We start from the raw sequence: 7,109 nt of genomic DNA, 5'->3' as shown, positions 1-7,109 counted from the left end.
GTAAATGTCATGAGAGAAATGGCGAGCAAAGGAATGCGATCTGTTCAACATAGAAAACCAGCAAGCTGCAAATGATAACGAAGTTAAGGTGGGGCTAACTATTAACCACCAACCAGAGCAGCAACCAACAAAGCAACAGAAATTAATGAAAAATGATTTCAACTCACCATTAGAAAGAAAAAGTAACTAGATGGATTAACAACCATGATAACAGCTACTGCTTTGTCCATGAAACATTGCCTTCCTGGTAAATAACCACACAGACTCATAGTGAGAGGATGAAAGACAGATTTGAGGTCAAGTGGAACCAAAAATGCATTGAATCTGTGTACAGTGCTTTGTAGAATAGTTATTTTTCTCAAAATCTTGCCAACCCATGAACATGAGCACTCTCTCATGCTCTTCTGTAATTTCTTGCTTGAGTGTCTTAAGTGGTCATTGTAGAGGACTTTCACCTTTTCATTAGGTTTATTTGTAGGCTCTTTGAGTGAACAGCCTCATGATTTACGTGGATGTGATGATTTAGGATGTAGTAAAGTAACAGACCACAAGCTTTCATCAACCAGAAAACTAAAAGTATCATCACAGACCATCTGAAATCTAGACAAAATATTTCCCTACTTTTCTCTTACCTGTCTTCCTTATATTTCCACTTGAAATGTGTCTTCATTTATGACTTTCTGTTGTTATGTATCTACAAAATTTAGAGTAAATTGTCATTAGATTGGAATGTGATATTTTTCGGAAACTTGGGTCATGGTCTTTCACATTTAGCTTCAAAATAAATGATCTCATTTTTCTTTGATATGATTGCAGTTTTTTTACGTTAATAGAAATTAGACCCTTATCTTTTATCCTGAAAGAAAAAAAATACAACTACAATGGTTCAAAGACCTTAATAAAAGGCCCAAAATTTCTAGATACAGTCATTAGCATGAACTTTCTGAAAGTTGCTACAATAGCAAAAGAATTAACCCCAGTAACTAGCATATGAGACAGGGTGAAATTATCAAGGTTCTGTATGTGCAAGAATTACCAGAGTGTTGAGCCACGTTACAAAGTATAAGTAATCTTAGCCCACCTTTCAATAGATAATGTCACAATATCTACAATATATAAAGAGTTGCAAATGTTAAATGCATAAAGAAAATTAATCAATGAGATAATGAATTCCATAACCATATCTTAACAGAAGCAAAAATGGTTAATAAATGTGTGAAAAAAAAATGTCCAACATCCTTAGCTTTTACAGGGAAATGCAAATTAAGACATTTGAGATTGTGTCTCACCCTAGTTCAAATGGCTCTCATCAAGATAACAAACAGATGTAAGGAAAGATAAACCCTTATGTTTCCAGTGGGAGTGTAAACTAATGCAGCCAATACGGCAGACAGCGTGAAGGTTTCTCAAAAAACAAAAAGCAAGCGAACAAAGCTCTCCAGCATTGTTCTTGCTAGTTCACCCCTTCCAGCAATGAGTAATGGGGCTGGCGAGTTCTGCTTTCATGTTCTCAGGGTCAACACTCCAGCACCTCCACATTCAGGACCAGCTCTACCCTGTTGCCCAGGTGAGGAGCAAGGGCCACTCTCCAGGATGCTGCAGCTGGGGAGGGGCAGGGACATCTCTCCTGCTATATGATCTCAGGACCAGCACTCCTACCTGCCACGGGCTGCAAGGGGGGACAGGGAGGGGGAAGGGCATCTCTCCCCAACCCACAGGACCCAATGGCAGATGAGGGGCGGGGCCAGATCTTCCATGCTCACCTTCTGGGGCCAGATCACCAGCATCCCTATCAATAAGATCAGCTCTGCGGTGCTGCCCAGGGGAAGTGAAGGATCCACATTCCTGAGTGCTGCAGTGGATAAGGGGGTCAGCTCCTTCACCACCATAGGTGACAGGGGCAGGGGGAGGAGGTCGTCTTTCCCTTGTCCTCACCATCACAAGGCAGACAAGGAGGGTGTGGCCAGCTATCCCACTCTCACATCCTCAGGGCCAGCTTACCCACACCTCTGCCAACAGGGTCAGCTCTATTGTGCTGCTCAGACAAGGAGCAAGGGCCTACTTTCCTGAGTGATGCAGCTGTTAAGGGGGAGGGTCAGCTCCCTCATCTGCTACAGACAGTGAGGGGCTAGGAGTAAGGGGAGGGGCATCTCTCTGATAGCTCTCCCATGCTCACAACTGGGGATGGCTCACCCTCACCTCTGCCAACAGGGTCTGCTCTATTATGCTGCCCAGGCAAGGTGCAGTGCCTGCTCTTCCTAGTGCTACAGTAGGGAAGGGTAGGGGCAGATCTGCTGGAGCATGTGAAAGGGCCAGCCTAACAGACTCAAAGCTGAAGGATCTCCATGACACAGAGCAGCAACAGGATATCCAAGAGGAGTCCCAGTGAGGGTCTAGCCATTGATATAGCAGAAGCCAGAGGCCTGGAACCAGACCAATGACTCTGCAGTGAACACTTGCAAGTAAAGATATATGAATAAAACCGTTCACTGTATGACTCACTGTGTCACACTACAGCATCCATGATGAGATTTTTCCTTTTTTCTTTCTTTTTTTCTCTTAAATTTTGTTTTATTTTACTTTGGGGAGGAGGTTGTAAGGACAGAGGGTGGATGCTAAGAGACAGGGAAATGAATGGAATCAAGAGGCATGATGTGAAAGACACAAAGAATAAATACAAATAAAGTTAAATAAATAAATCCGCCGGGCGGTGGTGGCGCACGCCTTTAATCCCAGCACTCGGGAGGCAGAGGCAGGCGGATCTCTGTGAGTTCGAGGCCAGCCTGGGCTACCAAGTGAGTCCCAGGAAAGGCGCAAAGCTACACAGAGAAACCCTGTCTCGAAAAACCAAAAATAAATAAATAAATAAATAAATAAATAAATAAATAAATAAATAAATAAATAAATCCAAAAAAGGAATATGTAATCTTATTACTGATATTTTCTCTACTCTTGGCCAAACCATCTTATACCTAATGTAGGAGGGCTCTACCTCAGAACACCCCTAAGCCCACTGGGAATTCATGCTAAGGAAATAAGTTTAATACTAACTTCATTTGGACTTTTAAGAATAATTTGAACAGGCGATTTCGTAATCAAACCACAGTGTGTACACAAAATCCCTGCCAATGAATCCACTGAACATAACATTTGTGGACTACAAAAGACATTCATACCTTAAGAATAAGAATCACCAACACCGAAATAGGAAGTTATACAAAAGGGTCTAACCGCTATTACTTTAAAAACCTATTTAGGAATTTGGCACTGATTTCATGCCCAAAAATATTCTCACAAGCTTAAAAGTAAGATTGGTTTGATTCGCATAATGAGTAAAAATACATTGTTTATATTAAATGTCTGTTTTGGGGATTTGGCTGTCTATTAACTGAGGAGTACCCGTGTGTCAACAAACACATGACTTCATAGAGCCTGTTTCACAAATGCTGACAGGGCTGTCATCCAGGGACTTACTAGTTTCTGTGGTTTTTTTTTTTTTTTTTTTTTTGACTGCCATTTTACAGGTTGGCAGATGGCGTGACGGCTTCTCTAGACATCATGCCTTTGTAGGTTCTGCCGAGGATGCTCATCATCCTCTGAGCAAGCATTGTCTTGAGTAGGACTGTGCTGAATTTTCAGGGATGCTCATGATCCATCTCACCTGGAGGAAGTCTAGTCTTGATGATGCTGGACATAGAAACACACACTTTATTTTAGAATATACAAATAATTATTTAAGAACAAATAAGAAAAAAGCAACCTACTCAGACTCTCAACTATGGGTTGCAAATACTATCTGCTAAATTTAATTACCAGTATTACTACTATTTTGTCCACAAAAACTTGTGTTCTTTAATGTAATAGAAAAATGGTAGTGTTGTTTTAAGAGGTTTAATTACCTGTTTCTTGTACTTGGATTTAAAAATCAAGTACTATATAAATACAGTGTTTATAAGTGGAATAGTATATTGGAGGTAGGAAAACAGATGGGAAGCACTAACTATATGGAAAGTGGTGATTTACTTTGATTATTTTGAAAAACATAAAATATTAATTACTTTGTTGATATCAAACACTGTCTTTATTTGTTAAGATATATAAGATTATACTGTCATTACTTTGTTTATTGATATGGACACTAAATTAGTTAAGTTAAAAAACAAAAGGCAGTCCTGTAGCTGAAATTTTCCTGTGTCTTGCCTGGTCCATAGTTGCTCAGAATCAAATAAATGCACAAAGCCTTATATTAATTAAAACTGTTCAGCCATTAGTTCAGACCTACTACTTACTAGCTCTTAAAATTAAACTCAGCCCATTTCTGTTAATCTATATGTTGCCACATGTTCCACGGCTTTACCCATGTGTCATTATATGCTGCTCCTTAGACAGCAGGCTGGCATCTGCTAACTCAGCTTTCCTTTTCCCTGAATTCTCCTTGTCTGTTTATCCTGCCTATACTTCCTGACTACTGGCCAATCAGCAATTTATTAAACCAGTGTATAAAAGCATTACCCCGCAACACAACCCACATTTTATATTTGTCATTAACGATATTTCAACCTGTGGCTAGGATGGTAATGTTGCTGTCATTTTGGCTTCATTATGATACTAATTTCTTTAATAGCAGTCAGCTTTAAATTCTGATGTATTCATGATTTGCTATTTATTACTCACACATCTTGGTATATTTCATGAGATATTTGCTGAAAAATATTAAGAAAATGAATCTTTATGCACACAATTAAACAACTTACCAACACTAATGTAATAAAACTACAAAGAAAATCACTTTGATAAGATATGAGAAAAATATAAAGGAGAGATGGAAAGAGATAGAGAATCTGGATGCAATCTCCAAAATTCAACAAAAACTAAAAATTAAAGGAAGAATATTCGAAGAGAATTATAAATGACATTCAATAAAGCATTAACTTACATATATATTAGCTTTTAAATCATGTTACCTACAAACTAAATGAAAGTTTCATTTTTAATTTGCCCACCTTAAGTGAAGAGCTTGCAATAGGAGAGTTTACAGATTTGTTATTTGGGTTAGATTTTATTAACTTAATTTTTTTCCAAATAAACATGTATTTAAATTTCACTTAATTAGAAATGGTCCACAGTCAGATCACAGTCCAGGCATGGATTCATGTGAGAATTCTGAGTGCTTGTGAAAACAAGAGTCTTGCAATGTCAATTTTTCTTCAAAGCACAGACCTGTTCTTGGAATGTATTTCTGTGCTCCTCCCAAGTGTAACAAATAGTAGTGACTTTACTTCAGGTTACTCATTATTGTTTGTTGTTGTTATCCAATTAAATGTTTAAATTATCCTCTATATACCGATGTGGGAAAACATGATACTGCTTATGAGTGTCTTGTCCTTGTGATTGTATACGGTCTGAACTCATGAAAACTTTGCTCATGTGATCTTTTTTTAACCCTCAGTATAAACTGTCTGAGGCTCTGAATAAAGCCAGCTTTGCATGAGACTTTAGTCTGCCCCATTTTTCAGTTCCATTCTCCCAGGTCCCACTGCCTCTAGCTAGAGTGGCGAAAGTTTACCTCAAATTTACATTAGATTTAATTTAGCTTAATTTAATTTGGTTCTAGGTACAAATAGGAAAAACATTGGTGTATATTTTTAGAGATATAAAAAGAATATCTGACTTTAAAATTTTTGAGAATGTAAATTTTATAATGTAAATGTAGCCATGTAACTACTATTATTGGCAAAGCATTTATTTGTATTTTTCATGCCACCAGGCAGAATCTTAGAAAACAGTTCTAGTTAAGATATACCGTGCATAAATGCTAAAACATATTAAATAAATCTGCACTAATTTGCCTTTTATCCAAGGAATTACCCCGTCTTTCAAAACAGATGAATACACTACAAACACATTTCAATGTACAAATTTTTGCATGCTAAAATAATTTGTTTCTTTTTCAAATCAAGAAGGTTTTCATTGCAGTTGTTGGTCATTTGAGATCTTTATGTTGCAGATAAATTGGAGAGAATGTTTTCCTTCTGTGTTGAAAGCTCCCATTGAGGTTTCTTGCCTCCTGTCTCTTAACAGGAAGCCACTCCACTGCTTAAAGTCTCTGGTGAAATCACACAGTCTTCAATGGTTTACTGCTTATTGAGTTTGGCTGCCACTGTGGGAACAATTTAGGTTGTTTGAAAATGTGCCCAAAATAATGAGAATGATTGACAGCTGAGTGAGATCAAAAATCCCATAAAGGAAAGGTAGAATGTATTTTTATTGCTTTAAACTTATCTTCCTTTTTAAACAAACCATGTTGAACTTTCATATAGTGAATTTTCATTTCCTCTTTAATTAGTTGGAGTCCCTCCTTAGTAAATAACAAAATGCAAAGGAAACAAAAGGCAATTTTCTATGCATTTATGACTTCTTAACCCTGCTTTAGTAATATATTTTAATGCTATTGTGTTGGATTATTATTTACCATATATACATTTCAAAAAAAAACAAATTTTATTATTTTAATCTGATTTAGGCTTTCCCAATAACATTCTTTTGGATTTCTTTTTTTCTACTGGTAACAAACATAGACAGCAAAACATAGCTTTCACCAAAAAGATACAGTTTATTATATATCAAACCATATATGAGTAACCTTGTCCCAGGGACATGAATTTAGGCTACCTCAAGTTCCATGTTCCAATGTACTAGTCTGATGAATTTTGTACAATGACAGGACAAAATCATAAATCAAGGCACCTTTCAATGGAAACATTAGGTAGAAAGGTTACAGGTAAGCAGAAAAACTCTTCAATAGGCCCCAAGTGCTTTCTGACAGCATTCCTAGACCTCTGGATGGTTAGAGCCAGAGGTATAGTCATAATGCTCACAGAGAAGTTAGGTCAGGTACTGAGTAAGGCAATGATGCCTAGTAAGAAGACTGAAGATACCCCGAGATAATCTGGTTATACATTTGTGACTTTTCTGCCTTTCTACATCACTGACATACTAATCAACCACTTACCTTTGCAGAACCTTTAGTGAAAGACATTATTCCTCTCAGAACTTTGGTTCACATACAGAATTTCAGACCTTGGATTTTCAGGATTAAAATAACGCTG

The 7,109-nt window shown here is 37.4% G+C and overlaps 1 pseudogene; it reads left to right on the top strand.

Annotated features, from left to right (window-relative positions):
* Nucleotides 1–1,480: 1,480 nt before the first annotated feature.
* Nucleotides 1,481–7,109, top strand: part of LOC114691746 — a 54,615-nt pseudogene continuing 48,986 nt past the window's right edge.

The sequence above is a fragment of the Peromyscus leucopus genome, chromosome 6 (assembly GCF_004664715.2).
Source record: "Peromyscus leucopus breed LL Stock chromosome 6, UCI_PerLeu_2.1, whole genome shotgun sequence".
NCBI classification, from domain to species: domain Eukaryota; kingdom Metazoa; phylum Chordata; class Mammalia; order Rodentia; family Cricetidae; genus Peromyscus; species Peromyscus leucopus.
Note: the sequence above shows the minus strand (reverse complement) of the source record. Positions and strands in the feature narration are given on the sequence as shown.